Genomic DNA, 17,028 nt, shown 5'->3' with positions numbered 1-17,028 from the left:
TCTGTCCATTAATCTGATTTCTATTCCCATCTGTGCAAAATATAGCTATGTATGAGTGGAAGGAAGGGCTGCAAGAGCATTTCAGCACTCTGAGCTCCTGAACTCCCTTTCCTCCCTTCTTTTTCAGCTGCAGTTTCTAGCAAAGGTTCATGTTCTCAGCGCATGCTGCTTCCCGGTCCGTGTTCACCTATTTTTAAGTGGTGCTAGAGAGAATAAATGGATAGCAGAACAGCAGCTGAGGGCAGGATTGGAGTGAGCAGGCTGCAAGATCCTTGAGGGAAGAGAAGCTTCTCAATTGTTAAATTGTTTTTCTCTGTACAACAGAAGAGATAAGACTTGGTTTTACCTGAATGCTCTCTGGACCAATTGTTTTTCCTCTCAATGTCCTCACAATACCTTTACACAGCTTTGAAGTCAGACACTTAAAGATTCTTAGCAACTTTCTGCCATTTAAGACATGAATGGCTGTGGGGAAGGTACAAAATATTATTTAAGGGCAGAATTTAACCTGCCATTGTTTTGTATGTGGTTACTGTGAACTTTATGGTGCATTGACCATTGAATCCAAGGTTCAATTCCATACAACTAAAGGTAACTTACTAACCAGGTTTACAGGTTCTGCATGGTACTGACAAACTCCTCCGTTGAACTGGAAGAAAAAAAAAAGTATGTATATATAAATAGGCTTCAATTTCTTTAATGCAAGCATCATAGTTTCATTCATATTTCACTGCAAAGCTTTGTACCCCACATTAAGACATCTTCATCCACGCTCAGCTAAAATGATGACCCTCAATCTAAAGGAAGATAAATTGTGTATGACAATATTAAGTTTGCACACATCCTTCTCCTCCTTTACTCAGTTTAAAAGAGATTATTTTCACAAGCTCTATGATTTATTTTACTTGGGAAGGGAGTAGAAAAGATGCAGTAAGGAAGTCCTTACTAAGTGGATTCTCTAGCCAGGGATTCCCATACTGTAAAGGTACTCTGAAATTAAGTTCTTCATAAATCAGAGTATCAGTCATTTCTAATTCTTGTTTGGATTTGACCTGAATACCTTTTCTGTCCTTCCAAAACTTAATTTTGTATAAGCTTTATTAAAGTCACTTTTGAAAGTATTTGAATTTGAACACAAAGTCTCTCAATAATTATCTGATACAACGTATGAATACTGAATTTGAATATGATGCTACTTGATACTCTCTTTGCCTTGTTACTTTAGAAGCTATTTAAGTATAAGTCTTGAAATAAATTAATCATACAGTAATGCTTAGGTAACAGCTTCTTATATATAAGAAGGCAAAAAGAATCTGCTCCTTAAAGATTAGCTTGCTGAGAGTTAATTGTGCTCCAGCGACTGCTGTGCAACATAGCAATATCCAAATTCACGTTAACCCTACTACTTACTGGTAAAACTATGTATAGCAGGCTCAAACTCAGAAAAGCCTCTTCCAGTCTATGAAATGAGAAATGTTATAACCTTGATCTATTTTTGTGTGTGTGTGTGTACAGATTTACAAATCACAGAAATATTCTGAATAACATTATTTTTAAGCTTCATCCTTAAGAAGTTATCTGCAGAGGTCTACTGATTTTTAATTTGATTAAGTACAAGCAAGGTGCAGAAAAACAGAAGGTAGAACATGTTATCTATTGAAACAAAAAAACAGGTATATTCAGGTATAGCAGATATAGCAAAACACTACTATGATACTGTAAACTTACTTGAAACAAAGACATCAGTAACTAAAAAGAAATCGACAATCATTAAAGGAAACTCTTGGCTAAGGTATTAGCTATGACTAACCAGGTTAGGACTTAGTAAGAGATGGATATGGTTAAACCTATTCATAGGCATACTCCATTTTTCATCTAAACAGAATAAGCATCTCTTATACAGTATAGGATAAGATACTTTTCTTTTTGTGCTATAAGTTTCTCAAAACACATTTAGGAAAAAAATGCAACTGAAACATAATCCACAAAACCAAATCTAGGTAGAGGAATGAGAGGCAAAACGCAGAGGGACCCAGTTGGGATTCATGAATGCTTAGTAACTCTTGCACGTATTTGCTACCCAAATTTTCTGTGACTATAATCTCCATTTCACTAGAGCTTTTTTTAGATGGCTAGTGAATACACATTCTGTATGGCCTCTGGGAAAAATTCTTCTTCAGGTTAGAAGAGAACTGCTAAGATAAACATCACACCAACCCTATTCCCCAAACTAGCTAACAGGAGCATGCTGGGAGTGTGTTAGAGCTTAACTTAGAGGCTGCAGTCTTTGAGGGTGTTTTCTTACCAGAGGCCACAATGGCCTCTGAAATACATCAAAAATGGAAGCAAAAAATGGTTTTGAGCCATCTTTTTGCTGTCAGCTGAAGGACAGACTGGATGAGAACGACTGTTGAGTATTTGCTGTTTTCTAGTGAATATAAACTCATTGTGTGCTCTCTTAAGTCCATTTCTCCGTTCTTTGCTTGTCCAGTCAGTACATGAAAGGCCTGAAAGCTGTCTTGTTTCTCCAGAGTTTTCGTCAGAGCTGCTCTCTTTAAAGCTTTTCAGAATGAGGCCGTGATGGATGGAGACTTGAGTAAAAGCCAAAAGGCATTTAGAAGGAAATGGTCTATGGCAAGAGAGCGCCCAGGCCTGGGGTAACTGAAAGAGTAAGGTGGTTTTGACAACTGCAAGGAAAGCAAAAAAGGGAAAAAAAACCTCAAAAAGCGCTAAAGCAAATCCTTAGGCAGCTGCTTTTTGTTGTTGTTTTCCATTTTTCCTGAGGAAGCGCGCTGGCAGAAAGCAGTCAGGGGTCCTGCTGGGCTAAAACTTAAGAAATGAACCTCAGCTTTACTAGGAGTTTTTTCTCTCTCCCCTTCCCAGTAGACTGATTCCAACTGCTCAAAACCCGGATCAAGCTTATTTGAACCTTCTGCCAAGCTGAGATTTCTTTCACTGTATGGTCTGCATATCATAAGTTCCCTACTGCGGTGTCTACCTCAAAACAATCGATGGTTTACATTAAAAGCATATTGGTTGAACAAAAGGGCTTGCAGGATTAAACTTTATTAAACTAGCTATTGAAAGAAAGTCTTATAAAAATTAAATAATACATCATATGAAATTCAGCAGCTGTGCCTCTGAACAAATCCACAACACCCAAGGCAACTTGCAAATCCATTTCAAACATTTGCTTAAACAAGGTGACAAATACATTTAACAGCATACAAATATATCTCTATTTATCATTGTTGCATTTATTTCTTGTGAATATCTAACCTTTGCACATTCATAGCCTATTCAATTCATACTTCTAAAAGTAATGAAAAAAAATGAAATAACACTCAAATATCCTAATTATAAAAACCACAACCACCACTCACCAGGAAACTGTACTTTACTACACTCTACCTAGCTGCAGAATTACATTTATTTTGTGAATTTTACTCATATCCATGAATTGTTTCAAGACAGGTAAATTGTATTTTACAAAGAATTCACTATTTAGCAAGAAAAAGTTTGTCCTATTTCAAATCATCATGGAGCTATAGGAGATACATGGTCTTTCATTCACTAACTGAAGTGCCTAAGTTAGAAAGCCGGTCACACACTATATACCTAAAAGTAGAAGGAAGATGTTCTCTAGAGGAGTCCAATTCAAAGCACCTAAGTTAAATTCTTTCTCTGGATTGCCCTCTGGAAAAATCTGTCTCTCTTGCCATGAATTTCATTGGAGGCTTAAGGAGATTAGTTTCTGGTTTAGGCGCCAAAAGCTCTTGAAATTAGATGGTGCTACTATCTCTTTATGTACCAAATAGGCTGAACTAAACACATTGAAACACACTTTCTCTTCATCTACAAATGTGGACTTAACGAGCTGAAATAAAATTCCAGTATTCAAATTAAATTAAGTCACTATTAATTTTTCATAAAATGACAGTCTATGTTGAGGGGGGGAGGAGGAGGAAAAAGAAAAACCCCCGAAAACCAAAAAATTGACATTTCCAGTCCTTTTAAACTGTTATCTTCATTGCTGAGGATGGCAAGGGTGTGGAATGCATTTTGACTATTGAAACTCTTGCTATTTTTCCATATAGAATGCCAGCAGCAGTTCTAGCATCCCCAATTATATTTAACCAAACTTACTTGTTTAACAGAATAAGGGCATTTACCCTCTGGAAAGAATATGAAAATGAGCAAGCAAACACTTGCATAAATAAAACAGACACACCGCACTACTTAACTTGCTCTGGGTGACAGAGCAAATATTAAGCTGCACTGTGGTTGAGTGATTTTTGTCCAGAATAGTATCAACAACACGTAGTTCTGTTTTCCTCTCTCACCGCCTGTCAGCCCCCTCTGAAATTTGCTGTATTTCAGGTGCTGTCTCTGGTTTCCTTGACATAAGTCAATGATTTGTGTCCCATTCAATTTAGTTCATGTGAAAACACTCATAGCTCCTCGCCGTATGTCAGTGGATGATAATTACATTGATCCACCTTGCAGTGGGCTCAGTAAGGGCACAGTTCTGATAACTGAGTAACCAGAGGCTATTGCTTGTTAGAATTAGCAAATTTGACTGTTTGACGGGTTTGATTCCAATCAGGCTTGACAGAGTGATGCATAAAATAGAGAGTGCTAAATGTGCCAATAACTGAATTACTTTTCAGATTATGTTGCTGGTAGAGATATTGATGAGCATGCTTTGTACGCTGAATATAACAGCTTGCTACATTCTATTTTCTATTGAACAGGTGAATGTGTTCTGATAAAATAAAGAACAAATTCAAGTTTTAATCTCTAGACTATTTAAAAGACAAGTATTGTTTTAAAGAGCACAGTAATTTTCACTCCTCTACTCTAAAGTTCTCATCAGGAAAGAACTCAGAATGAGAAAACATATCCTTATGACAACAGGAATTAAAAAAACAAATTTGTAAGATAGACTTAAGACAAAGTTGTTGGAAATGTAGCTAGACTAACATCATTTTGGGGCATAAGATTCTTGCTGTCTGATCCTGCATCAGAGCCTGGTTCCATTTGTTCAAAAAAATATTTTTTGAGGTATTTAAATCACCAACTTCTCTGGCTAATGCCCTGAAAATCTTTATTAAAAAGCCCGAAATATCCAAACACAAAGGTGCCAGCAGGCGATTAAGCTGTCAGTGTTCCATCCATGTATTTATCATATAAATGTGCTTATACTTAAGACTCCTAATTTGAACAGTAACAACTTTTCACGATTCTCATCTCTCTCTTGTCTGAATGCCTTGAAAGTGTTTGTGAAGTTACTTTTCTAATATTTCTTGTAAGCAGAGTAGCTCTATGTCTGGGAAAAACTAGGTGTAAAATGAGAGATTAGCAGTTTATTTTACAGCTGTCTTTTAGCACCCACAGCTCTGAAGAACTTGCATAGAAGGTGCAGATGTTCAGCACCTGTTAAAGACTATTGCCGGGAGGATCATGTTTACACTCTGACTTACAGCAGGCCAAACAGTCAGTAGCATTTGTAGGACTTATGTAGCTTTCTAAGAGGAGAAGTGCTTCATGCTTACCTCCTTAAGTTTTGGGCAAAACTGGGTGTTCTACACACTGAATATTGCAACCACCAAAGATTAGCATTAATCCCATTGCTGTTTAGCAAATTTTTTCCAGCCTTTTTTTGCTTTACTGAGCACAGATAAGAGGAAATAGCATCAATAATTTTAAAGGGGTGGTTTTGAAAGACAAACACTATTTAAAGTCATTGGAAGTACCTGTTTGGAAGGGAGGCTATCCATAATCACCCAAGCCATGTAAACCATAATTGAAATCCAAACGAATGAGACTATTCCATTTTTAAATGCATTTAAATAGAAGCTATGTTTAATATCTAATTTTTTACTCCAACAGAAAAAAACACATAATTACTTTGTAGATAGAAAAGGAAATAAAAACATTTTTAAAATAATTTAAAGATAGCTTAACTGCTTTAGAAAGTCACTGATATATTTATTTCGCTTTATAGAGCTCAGTTAATGTGATTGGGGAGAAAAATGTGTGTTCTTACGTTGTTTGATGGCGAATGTCCATACAATGTCATGTTGCTTGCACTCAGGTAAGTTAGATTGCAGGACTGCAAGAATACCAGCGATAGTAATTTGTTGAATTTGTCAGCTGGACAGATATTTTCAGTAAAAATTGTATGTGTGAAATTAATAAAGAACAATATGCAATTCATGAATGTTGAAAAACATGGTCAATAAATAATACATTAAGAGTAGTTGGCTGTTATCCTCATCTTTGGAAAAATAGTGGGTGTATCAGCACATATTAATTGGCAGGAAATCAAACTTCTAGGAGAAGAAAATCAGGATAACCATTAACCCCTATGGTTTGTTAATTCATCAGCACAGCAGGATGAGTGTGAATAGCAACTAGTGAGCACATGTTGAATCAATGAAGCCTGTGTAAAGAGTTTCAGGATTTGCTGACCTCCAGATGATATATGGAAGTTTTGCCTAAAAATCAAAGGCAAGTTTTCAGGTAGAGCCTGATCTAACACTTACTGAAATGAGAAGAAAAATTCCAGTTTTAAGTTCCTCCAATACACAATCATAAATAACAAATCTTACATAATTAGTTATGGTGAATCAGATGCCTATTTTTGACTACTATTGTAATTAGTAACGTGCCAAATTTATATTAAAAAATTAGCATGCATCTAATGAAAACATGTGCCTACCAGGCACACTTAGTTTACCCATAGATTTTAGATTATAAGTGGAAAGCTTTAAAACAGTTAGGGTCTGTGTTTTAAAAATATGAAGTGCCTATTGAAATTTCATCTCCTACTCATACGGAAGAGCAAAAATATTCCTATCACCCTCCTCCAAACAACATCATTAGTCATGTTTTCCTACCTACTTAATTTTTTAAACAGTTTCTCTAAGCAGCATGTTAAAGAAAGAGGATCAGATGGAAAGACCTTTATTTACCATAATAATAAGAAAGAGAATTTGTGATACAAAATAATAGCAGCAATAGAAAGACCAAAAACCGTATGGGGAGAGGGAAGAAAATAAAAGAATGTGGCTGGTTATAGATACCTGGTGGCTGGTTTAACTAGGTCTACTGAAGTGGTGCATTAACATGCAATTACATATTCTGCTGATGCCTCATAGAAATTTTTCAAAAAGCTTTTGCTTATGGACAATTCTGCTAGCAAAGCACAAGATATGGATTTTTATTTTTTTCTTTAGTTCACTTTTTGAACAGTAGGGACGCATGTTTTGTTGTAGGATTGATTGTTGAGCTGAATTCAGAAATAATAAAAATACATGAAGATTGCATTAAAATTAGGTACTTAAGCTTCATTTAATTCAATACTTTTCTCTTCACATAAAGTCACAGTCATTGTTGAGTAATGAGCAAGCCTCAGAAAATTATAATAAGGCTGTACTTAGGGTAACCTTTTGACTATTCTCTGTGGTGGGTGATATCAACAACGTCATACGTTATTATTAAACGCTTAGGATATATATTTGACGTTCCAATCAACTCTTAAGCCATTCTGTTATTCAAGTGCGTGAATAATTACGCACATGCATCCAGTGAATGCTTACTTCACTTGTTGAGTGACTGTTTGGCATAAAACATTATCCCATCCAAATGGTATCTAGAGAACTGCATCCAATATAGAGCAGTCAATTAACAGCTTTGGAACGCAGCTCTTAAAATAGCCCATAGTCAGTTCCATAATGCAAAAGGCAGCCTTCTCTTGCACCAAGTAGGTGGGACAAAGAGATCCTTAATCCATCAGACAAAGAAGAGAAATAAGATCAAGGAATCCTTATGTTCCATCTATTCTGATTTTTCTTTGTATTTTTATCCACATCATTTGACCTTGGTGTGTTAATTTTCCCTCTCTAAGATGAGGGCTATTACCAGCCTATTCATCAGGCACAGTTTATGATCTCAGCTGCTCCCATAAAATTTTTAACTGCTTAAACTTCTATTACAAAAGAAAAGGGAAGAAATAGAACGGGGGATGCATAAGCTGACCAACTGATAAAAATGCAGGTTGTGGCATGCAGTACTTTGCAGCTACTATCCTACAATAACCATTTCTGCTTCAAAATAGCAAATCATTCCCAGGAGACAAGCACACAGTCCATGAGCAGCAGCATGACTCCATTAGGTTGTCTTTGTAAATAAAAATAGTTTCTGCTTTTAGATGTCTAAGAAGAGCTATGGTAGTTTCTGTAAGCAGAAAAGAAATGTGATATTTACACCGAAATGATGGTAGCTGTTATTGTATAGCATTTTTTATATATGGAACCTGAAAGATTGCAGCTTTAGAGTCTAAAATACATATATATAACATAAGTCCCTCCAAGGAAGAAAAGAATTAGCTGCGGGTAGTCTCAAGCAGTCAGATTTCTGTACTAGTATCAAGGCTGGTTTAAAATTTTTGACCAACCACTAACAAGACATCAATGCCAGTCTTGAGTCTTAAAGACCTCCTATTTATTGCATATAATGAAACGTCTCCACTATTACTTCATGAGAAAGATCTGTACATCAGTATACAGAACAGCTTCAGGGCACTGCTCTGAATACGTTCACATGCAGATATTTATAAAGGAAAACACAATCTATAATGAAGAGAAGTCCATACAAAAAAACGGTCCCAGAAGATCAACAAACAGTACTTAGTCAAAATAACAACAATCTGTACAAGGTCATAAATTTAGAGAAAATTCTCACACTATCAGCCAGACATGCTACCCAGCAAACCACAAGTGATACACCATAGACTACGATGTCAGCCAGAGTGAGAGCACAGTTACTTTTACCAGAGAACAGAAATAATTCCAAACTACAGAATCCTTATTAAGACTTTTCTTGTGGGGTTGTTTGGTTGGTTGGTTGGGTTTTTTTGTTTTGGTTTTGGTTTTTTTTGGTTGGTTGGTTTGGGTTTTTTTGTTCTGTTTGATAATCTCTGAATCTCCATCCCTTTCTGGAGGGGAAAGAACGAGAACGATCCTACTCAGAGTACTTTGTTGATAGGAAGAGCCTCAGACTGGAGAGGACACTGAATTCACCGTGCTTAAGTTACCAAGGGCAAGATTTAAGAGTACATCCTTGAGATAAGGCAGCTCCCTATTTTCTATGTAGAAATTGCTGCTCTGAGTTTTGTACTCTTTCCATGCATTGACAGAAGCTGAACTGGGTTTGGATTCCACTCTGGAAACCAAGCAATAAAAACTGAGGAGCTACAAGTCTGTCAGTGACCCAAGACTCCTGTTGATCTCAATAAGCTTCAAGAATAGAAGTCTGAACACATTATAAGGTTTTCCATCCAGAGTTGAAGGATAACAAGGAAGGCAGCAGACAGCAAAGAATTATTGGTTGTTGGGGTTTGTTTTTTTTGGTTTGTTTTAGATCAGCACATTTCTTATGCGATCTGAAATAGTTACTTTAAAACGTTAGTCTATATACTTTTTTTAGCCATCAGCTATTGCTGAAGAAGTGAATTATAAATAGGACAGGAAAAGGGTGTGTTTAGCATTTGGATAGGCTGTTAACGTTGGCATGAGACACTGAATATTGGCAACTCATCTTTAAGGAGGGTGGTCCTAGAACCATCACCCAAAATATGCTTAAAAAACAGAGCTAGAATCTGCCCAGCCCCATTTACATTAAAAGCACAGAGATCCAAAGAAGTCAGATGAATGCCCAGTAAGGGAAACTTAACCAGCAGTCTGAGAAAATCATTGGACGGAAATAGGTAAATGTGTTTTTATTCTTTGTGCTTATGCCTCTTTGAGTTTTCTTTCTCTCATCTAAGCATTGAGTGCTTCTTGAATCACAATTAAGTTATCACAGCGTCATATTGCTTTAAAATCTTTTCTAAAGCTATATGAGAAGCTTTTCAGTTGCAGTTCATTTCCATTGAATCCAGATTATTTGGGCTGTTTTTTAGTGGAAAAAACCTCACACTTTAAACTGGTACATTGATGATTTCACTCAAATTAGAACATAAGAAATTCTGGAATGGGAAAAAAAAAAAAGGCTGACCAGAAAAATTACAAGAGAGGAGAAACCAGACTGTCCTTTATCTTACTCCAATTTACTCTGTTGAAGTCAAGGAAATCTGAGCAGTGTAATGAAATGATGAATCAGACCTAGTGCCTTTCTCCATTGCAAATTTAATGTTACGGAAAATGATATTAAAGTATAATATCCATACTTTAGGGCTTACCAGAAAATGACTCATGATAAACAGAGTGCGTTTTTTGAAATGGCATTAAAAAATAAATTTAACTTCTCTCTCAGACTCCTTCAATATTTCAGGGCATAATTTAAGAACACATCCTTCATTGCTTTGAATAATTCTTCCTTGGGAGTGGGAATTCAGAACTTTAATGGTAACTTTCACATTCATGCATAAAGTTATGAAGGAAACTTGAAGTAAAAATGAACTTTTCTGAATACAGAAGTAAGGTAGCATAAGGAAAGGCATGTTTCTCTTTCTCAAATTGCCTTTGAGTAAGGCAATTTAAGTGACATGAAGGATATTTTAGCTTTTAGAAACTGAATTTAATTTACAGATTAACTGTGACAGTATTTCTTTGTTATAAACGTCCATTCACCTCCATATCGAAAACATTTTTATTGGCTTAAACCCATGCAAGTTCTTTCAGATAATTTACCAAATAAAAAAAATAAATTAACATTAGACTTGAAAAGAATGTAACAGGGAGGACCAATTGTCAGACATCAGCTTGCCTTGGACAAGCCAAGTGGCAACGAAGAGAAATTCACTTTTCTCCAAAAAACACCCAACCAAACTCCCCCAAAAACAACGACAAAAGAATCCCAAACCCTACTTGGCTGCAAGTTGCACAGTTAAGTTATTCTTCCTGAGTGTTTGAGGATGACATGTTCTGTTTTATGGTGAGATACACTCTTTTATGATACTCAGCTAAATGAAGTAATAAAAACTTCTACTTTCCCAAACTACTGTATCAAGCACCTTATTTTTTACTCACAGCCTTGAGAACATGTATCTCCAAGATTTAGAGAGTTTAGTGCTTTTATTAAGCCTCTGTCATGATTTAAAAGGGAAAGACTTAAGCAAAACTATTTGAGATACCTCAACTGAAAAAATACACTGAAATCAATACACATTAAATTAATGTCAGACGAATAGTAGTAACAATTTTCTTTCTACAATCACTGATGTCTGTTTCAGAAATATTTTCAGCTTGATTTTTTTTCTTTCCTTTCTTCTTTTAAATGGCAAGTTTATTAACTTTGAAAATGAAATGCTTTTTAGCACTGTATAGTCACAGATCAATTGGTACATTCAGGAAAAGTGCTGGAGCAGTGAGAATGAAAATCAATCAGTGCAAAAAGTTGCAGAGGTCATTCCATCACTCCACTATACCAAAAGCCACCGTCCCATGTAATGTGCTGAAGAAGCATCTGACACTGAAGAGAATTTCTCTTAAGGTCACATCCCTTCCTACAGTGGTAATGTGGGGAAACTTGACAATGAACAATGACACCACAAACCACACTAAGGTGTGAACTGATGGAAGCATCACTGGTGGTTACCTCTTCTGTTTGTCCTTCCCTCCTGAACGTTACCCTAGGCACTCTCAGGAAGAGAGTCTGAATGGTGCATTCAGCCTTGGTATTGGGTCTGTTTCCCCGATGTAAACTACACAGATATTATGAAACAAGCATACAACAAGATAAGAAATTTCCATGACAACATATTGCAGCAGCTAAACTCATACTTGGAACCACTTCTCATTTTAGTTCTTAAAATCAGAAGTGTCTCTAGACTACACTGGTGTAACTACAGTCATTACTGGTCCAAAATACATTGTTAGAAACATGCAAATTGAACATAGGGAGCTATCCCCAAGCGCAATGACTTCAGTACTTTGCAGTTACTCTTAACTTTGATGTTTAAAGCGTCATCCCTTTTGCTAGAGACCCAGTGCTGACTGATCCAGCAAGCAATGCCACCTGCAGCTTAGCCCTCAGTTCTGTAGCACAAGCAGGTATCTGGTTGAACCAACAGAGCTCCTGTTTCTGCTTTCCTCAGTCTATACACAGTTGTTCTTTTTATTTCTGTAAGCATTCCACACGTCTTTCTATAAAGAGAGAACACATCGCTCCTGGAGTCAGGTGTAAGGTAATAAAGCATAACTCACCCCTTTACGTATTACACAGTTTCCTTTTGTGATTTTCTCTCTCACCAATACTGTGCCGTCTCGGTGCCACAAAAGGAAAGATGTAAGGAACAAGCGTTGTCACAGATCACGTAGCAAGAGCTGGATGATTGCTTTGATTCTGTGGGGCAGGAATATAACAGCAGCATTGCTACCACTCACTCTCAGAGAAAGGCCTGTTTGTCTGGTGTTAAACAGATGCTTAATTGTAAAAAGTACTGAAATAACATTTTTTAACATTCAAAGCTGCATTTTAGTAGTTATAGAAAACCTGTAGTGTTGCTTTCTGCAAACCTATCATCCTCAGAGGTCATTATCTGACTTGAATTGCAGAGTGAATTTTGTGTAATTATAAAACTGTATGATGCAGCTTTGAAAAATCTGTTTTATGCCAGCACTCTAAATGACTTGAGGTGAAACAGAACAAACCATGATAGTGCATTCCATTCCTTCAGGAAGATAAGAAATGCAATCAAAAATGTTTGGTTTCACTTTGTTCCCTATTTTAGGCATACTATGTCTGCAAATCTATCCATTAATACTTAAAAAAGAAGATGCTGTCACCTAGTTTCTACTATTAAAATCTTCAGATACTGAAATAGCTAATAGATTGACTTATTTGATAGCAGATACTAATCAGGACACAGATCTTTGAATTCTGGCTAAATTGTTTGAGTACTGTATGAAAAGTTGACTGTAAATTTAAGTCCTTTGTACATTTCCTATAAGAAATAGCCCTTTTTAGTTACTTAATTCATACACTGATCAAACAATTATTTTATTTCAGTATAAAAATCACAGAGGCACTAATCAAAAGTATTTAGTTAATAATAAAAGAGAAGACAAAAGCCATCAGAATGATAACATGGTTAAAGAGTTCTGTGAAAATTGTAAAACTACTTTTAAAAGAAGTCAAATGTTTGATGTATTTTCTAAAAAACACCTTTCTTGATTTCAGTCAATATTAATCTCTAATTGATGAAATAAATGCTACCGCTGTTTCTCTTTGAAATGAATGGACACAAAAATGTTCAAAAGGAATCCTTTATAGACATCACATGTGTCCACATCAGAAACCTCAAGAAGTTAAACTACATCAGAGTGAGAACATTAATACTGGCCTGAATAGAGGCATTGATCTGTTGAAACTGAATGTAGACCAAGTATCAAAAGAAAACCACGCCAATATTATTTCCTTTCTGAAACATACTATCTATTAATAAAATGAGAATATTTTCTGAAAAAAATATTTGGAAATCCTTTTTAATTACAAAGTTCTAAAAAAGTTCAATTTCAATTCTCCAAACACTAAAATTCTGCTATAGAAATATCATGAGGTCTGTTAAAACATACAAAATAAGTCCTTATTCTAGATGGTAGCAACAACCTACATAAAGCAAAATAGAGACATAGTCAAGATTTGGTTTCCGAAGCGACTGTTGATTGTAAGATGCTCAGTGCAAGACAGGTTGTATAACCTTTGTTTTTCAAAATTTTGGAAACTAAAAGGTTTCTCTAGTCAAGCTTATTCACTATTCAGTCTCTGAAAATGAATCCTAAGAGTTTTACTAACATTCACTAACAGACTTGGTCAAGGAGTTGTGGAATCCCATTTCACAGCATAGCCAGGTCTTTCTGAACTCCTGCTCCAAAAAGCCACGCTTTAAAATGTTATCAGCTCCTTTGAGAGCTGCCTGTGGAGGCTGCTTCAGAAAGTCAAAGCAGTAGAGTGCTGGAAAGTCTTACAAAGATGGGTGTCTACATTGCAATGATACATGCAGAGGAGCAAAATTATCCAAATGTAGTTTGCTATTGTAACTATGCATAAATGAGGTATTAAGTTGATAGCAATATAGTATTTTGTAGGTATGAAACAGTACAGGGTTGAATTTCATCCATTTTTAGTCACCGCTAATCTGAGTCAGGTTATATTAATTAGGTAGCAATTCATCAGCAGGAATGATACTGGATCAGTTTTTTCCTGTCACTTAAAAAAACCCAAACAAAACCCACCCTAACCTCGATCTCTTAACTCCTAATTTTCTAATTTACCTCATCCCACACAAAATCCTGGGAGCCATTTGCCATTTATGCCAGGACCACTATCTAATTAAAGAAGGGCATGATGTTCCTAGCAGAATACTTAGGGTAATTGTCCTATAATGTCCTCCTACTTGTTCTATGCCTTGTGTATTTATAATATTATAAACTATTCAGTATTGTAATCACTTTTCTTCAATGCTACCTCTTTCACAAAGACATAAAGAGGAACCATTAAACAAAATTGTTCCAGTTGTATGGAGAATAGTTTTGTCTTTTTATTTCTTGCTTTTCATTTTATAAAGATATCAGGGAAAGTCAGGCAAAGATTGATAATTCCACAGATTCTGAAGGAATTCGAGGGTGAATTTTTTCAACCCCTATTCTGAGCTTGCCAATTTTAGTTGTCCAAAAGTTCTCATTATACTTTGCAAGTGCTTTGTTGTATAGATGGAAAAGGGAGGACAACAATATTAGACAGGTTTTAACAAGGCATTTCAGTTTTTCAGAGTGGGAAATAATTTATGGAAAAGAGTTTTCACTTTCCTCACTGTTCCATATACAGAAGAGGGGTATATACTAAGGCTCTGCAGAAATGTGTGAATTCTTTCACTGAATCATACCCTTTAAAAATACAGGCATCAACACCCACCCAAACAACAAAAGTTTTCAATATTATCAAATTATGAATTACTTAGGATTAGAGCTTCCATCCAGCAGTTTCCAACCGACGTGCTGATGAAGTCTCAGAGAAAATTTCCTCAATACTACAAAAGGGCAAATTCGAGTCCCAGGGTCTCTACTATTTATTAGAAGTTGGTTTAGACCCATAGTAAAACTGTTCAGCCTCCAAGAGCCAGAGGACACCTTGATTACATATCCAGAGCAAACTCATGAAGGACGATTAGGCTGAACACTTTTTAAAACCAAACACCTTTACAGTAACCTTAGACTTTATGCTTTCTTGAGGATAATGATTCAGTCCAAACCAGTTTTCTTTTTTTCCTTTCTGGTATACAAGTCTATTGAATGGAATACAGAATATTCTCCAGTGAAGCAACTGGTTGCCGTGGATACAGATAAGATTACACTTCAGAATATTTTTTCTTGCAATTCAAAGCTTAGAGGAGCTCAATTTGCCTTATTGAGGAAAAAAAATTCTTTAGTAGTCTGTCCAATATGCAGACAAAGGAAAGCAAATGTAGCATTCTAAAGCAAGAAGTCTGATGAGAACTGCTGCCCTTTTAGTTAGAGATCACTAAAAAAGGTTACAGACTTACAGTAATACCTGGTATACAAATTTTTAATTTGAACATTGTGAGGATATGTGCAATTCTAATAATTATTTTGAAAATATAACATGGATTTAAATATTATTCCTCAAACATTTTAAATATTTTTATCAATCTCTTGCCAAAATCCAGAATAATATGCTACATGGTAGATCCACTTTTCTTGATACAGGTAAGACTATAACATACCAGAGTAGAAAATTTTATACTGAATACAAGAAAACAGGTATTTTTCATTCTTTCTTTAAACAATTAGGTGACCCAGTCAAAACTTTTGTCATTACTGTACAGTTCACAGCCTCCCACATATTTCTGCATCTCATCATTACTCTAGAACAGAAGCATTTCTTCATCTACAAATATAACTATGATCTTTAAATGATTCAGTTACTGTGGCTTCAATTACTAAGATGTCTCCTTCATTAAATGGCTTGCAACAAACTCTGTTTTTATAAAAATTGTTAAACTGTAGGACTTGGCCCTATAAAGCATACATATGTATTCTAATGACATCTCAGGCAATTTTCTGTAGATTCTTGAATCCAAACAACAGATTCCAGAATTTTACATAGGTCACAAAAAAAATTTATCATTTTTAGCTCCTACTGATTTAGCAGAAAACTAAACTTTAGCACAACATGAAGAAATTCCTATTCAAAAGATACAATGCAAGAACTGAAGTTAGAAACTTATGGCTTATCAAAAGTTTACATCCTATTATTATGGCTTTTATTATTTCTCTATTCCAATGATATTGATTTACATTAAACACTCACTATTTTGCTGTTACCTCTCTTGCACATTTAAAAAATAAACCTCACCTTTCTGCCCAATTTATATTTGTTCAAGAAGTCTGCAATGTTGAATTATTTTTATAATTTTATCTACTGAAGTATATTTCCGGAGTTTGCCTGCTTTTTCCCTAGCTGCATCACTCCAAAGACATTCCCAAATGCCTATCCAATTTACAATATCAGGATGAGCTACTTATGACACAATTCCTTTTTGCCTCTTCCCAGTGTATTGTTTGCTGATTAACAAGGGAGACAGTGCTGCAAGACTACCTATCTGCTGAAGGCTGGCATCTTTCTTGATCCTCAGTTCTTACTCCAGACAATGTCATGATAAAATTCAGTAGTGATCAAATTTCTGTTCTTTCATTAGGACTCCCTTATCTATACGAACATTTCATGTTCTATCTTTCAAAATGCCTAGAGGTTTAAAATAGTTTTATGTATTTTTTGCCCTTCTATCTTTAATCTTCATCCCAGTTGGTTCTTTATAGTTAGCCAGAGGCTTGGGTTTTTTTGTTTTGTTTTGCTTTGTTTTTAACTTCAAATACAACTTTCTGTTATACTTCCTGCACTGAATACTGACAAATTGAAAGCAAGGAATAAGGGAAATACAAGGCAAGAATGCATTAATCTGCAAAACCTACTGCAGATAAGTAAGATGCTGCATAATTA

At 35.6% G+C, this 17,028-nt stretch overlaps 2 long non-coding RNA genes across 3 annotated transcripts in view; one reads left to right on the top strand and one right to left on the bottom strand.

The window, feature by feature from the left end:
• The window catches only part of LOC141748434 (uncharacterized), a 121,738-nt gene that overhangs the window by 45,671 nt on the left and 59,039 nt on the right, over positions 1-17,028 (bottom strand). For both annotated transcript variants that reach the window (XR_012588994.1, XR_012588995.1), the window contains exon 2: positions 605-649. This is a non-coding gene — a long non-coding RNA (uncharacterized LOC141748434). The remainder of the gene's footprint in view (positions 1-604; positions 650-17,028) is intronic.
• Positions 9,693-17,028, top strand: part of LOC141748435 (uncharacterized) — a 44,891-nt gene continuing 37,555 nt past the window's right edge. The window contains exon 1 of the long non-coding RNA XR_012588996.1: positions 9,693-9,772. This is a non-coding gene — a long non-coding RNA (uncharacterized LOC141748435). The remainder of the gene's footprint in view (positions 9,773-17,028) is intronic.

This window comes from Larus michahellis, chromosome 9 (assembly GCF_964199755.1).
Source record: "Larus michahellis chromosome 9, bLarMic1.1, whole genome shotgun sequence".
Classification (NCBI taxonomy): domain Eukaryota; kingdom Metazoa; phylum Chordata; class Aves; order Charadriiformes; family Laridae; genus Larus; species Larus michahellis.
The sequence above is the reverse complement of the archived record's forward strand: the minus strand, read 5'-3'. Positions and strand labels throughout refer to the sequence as shown.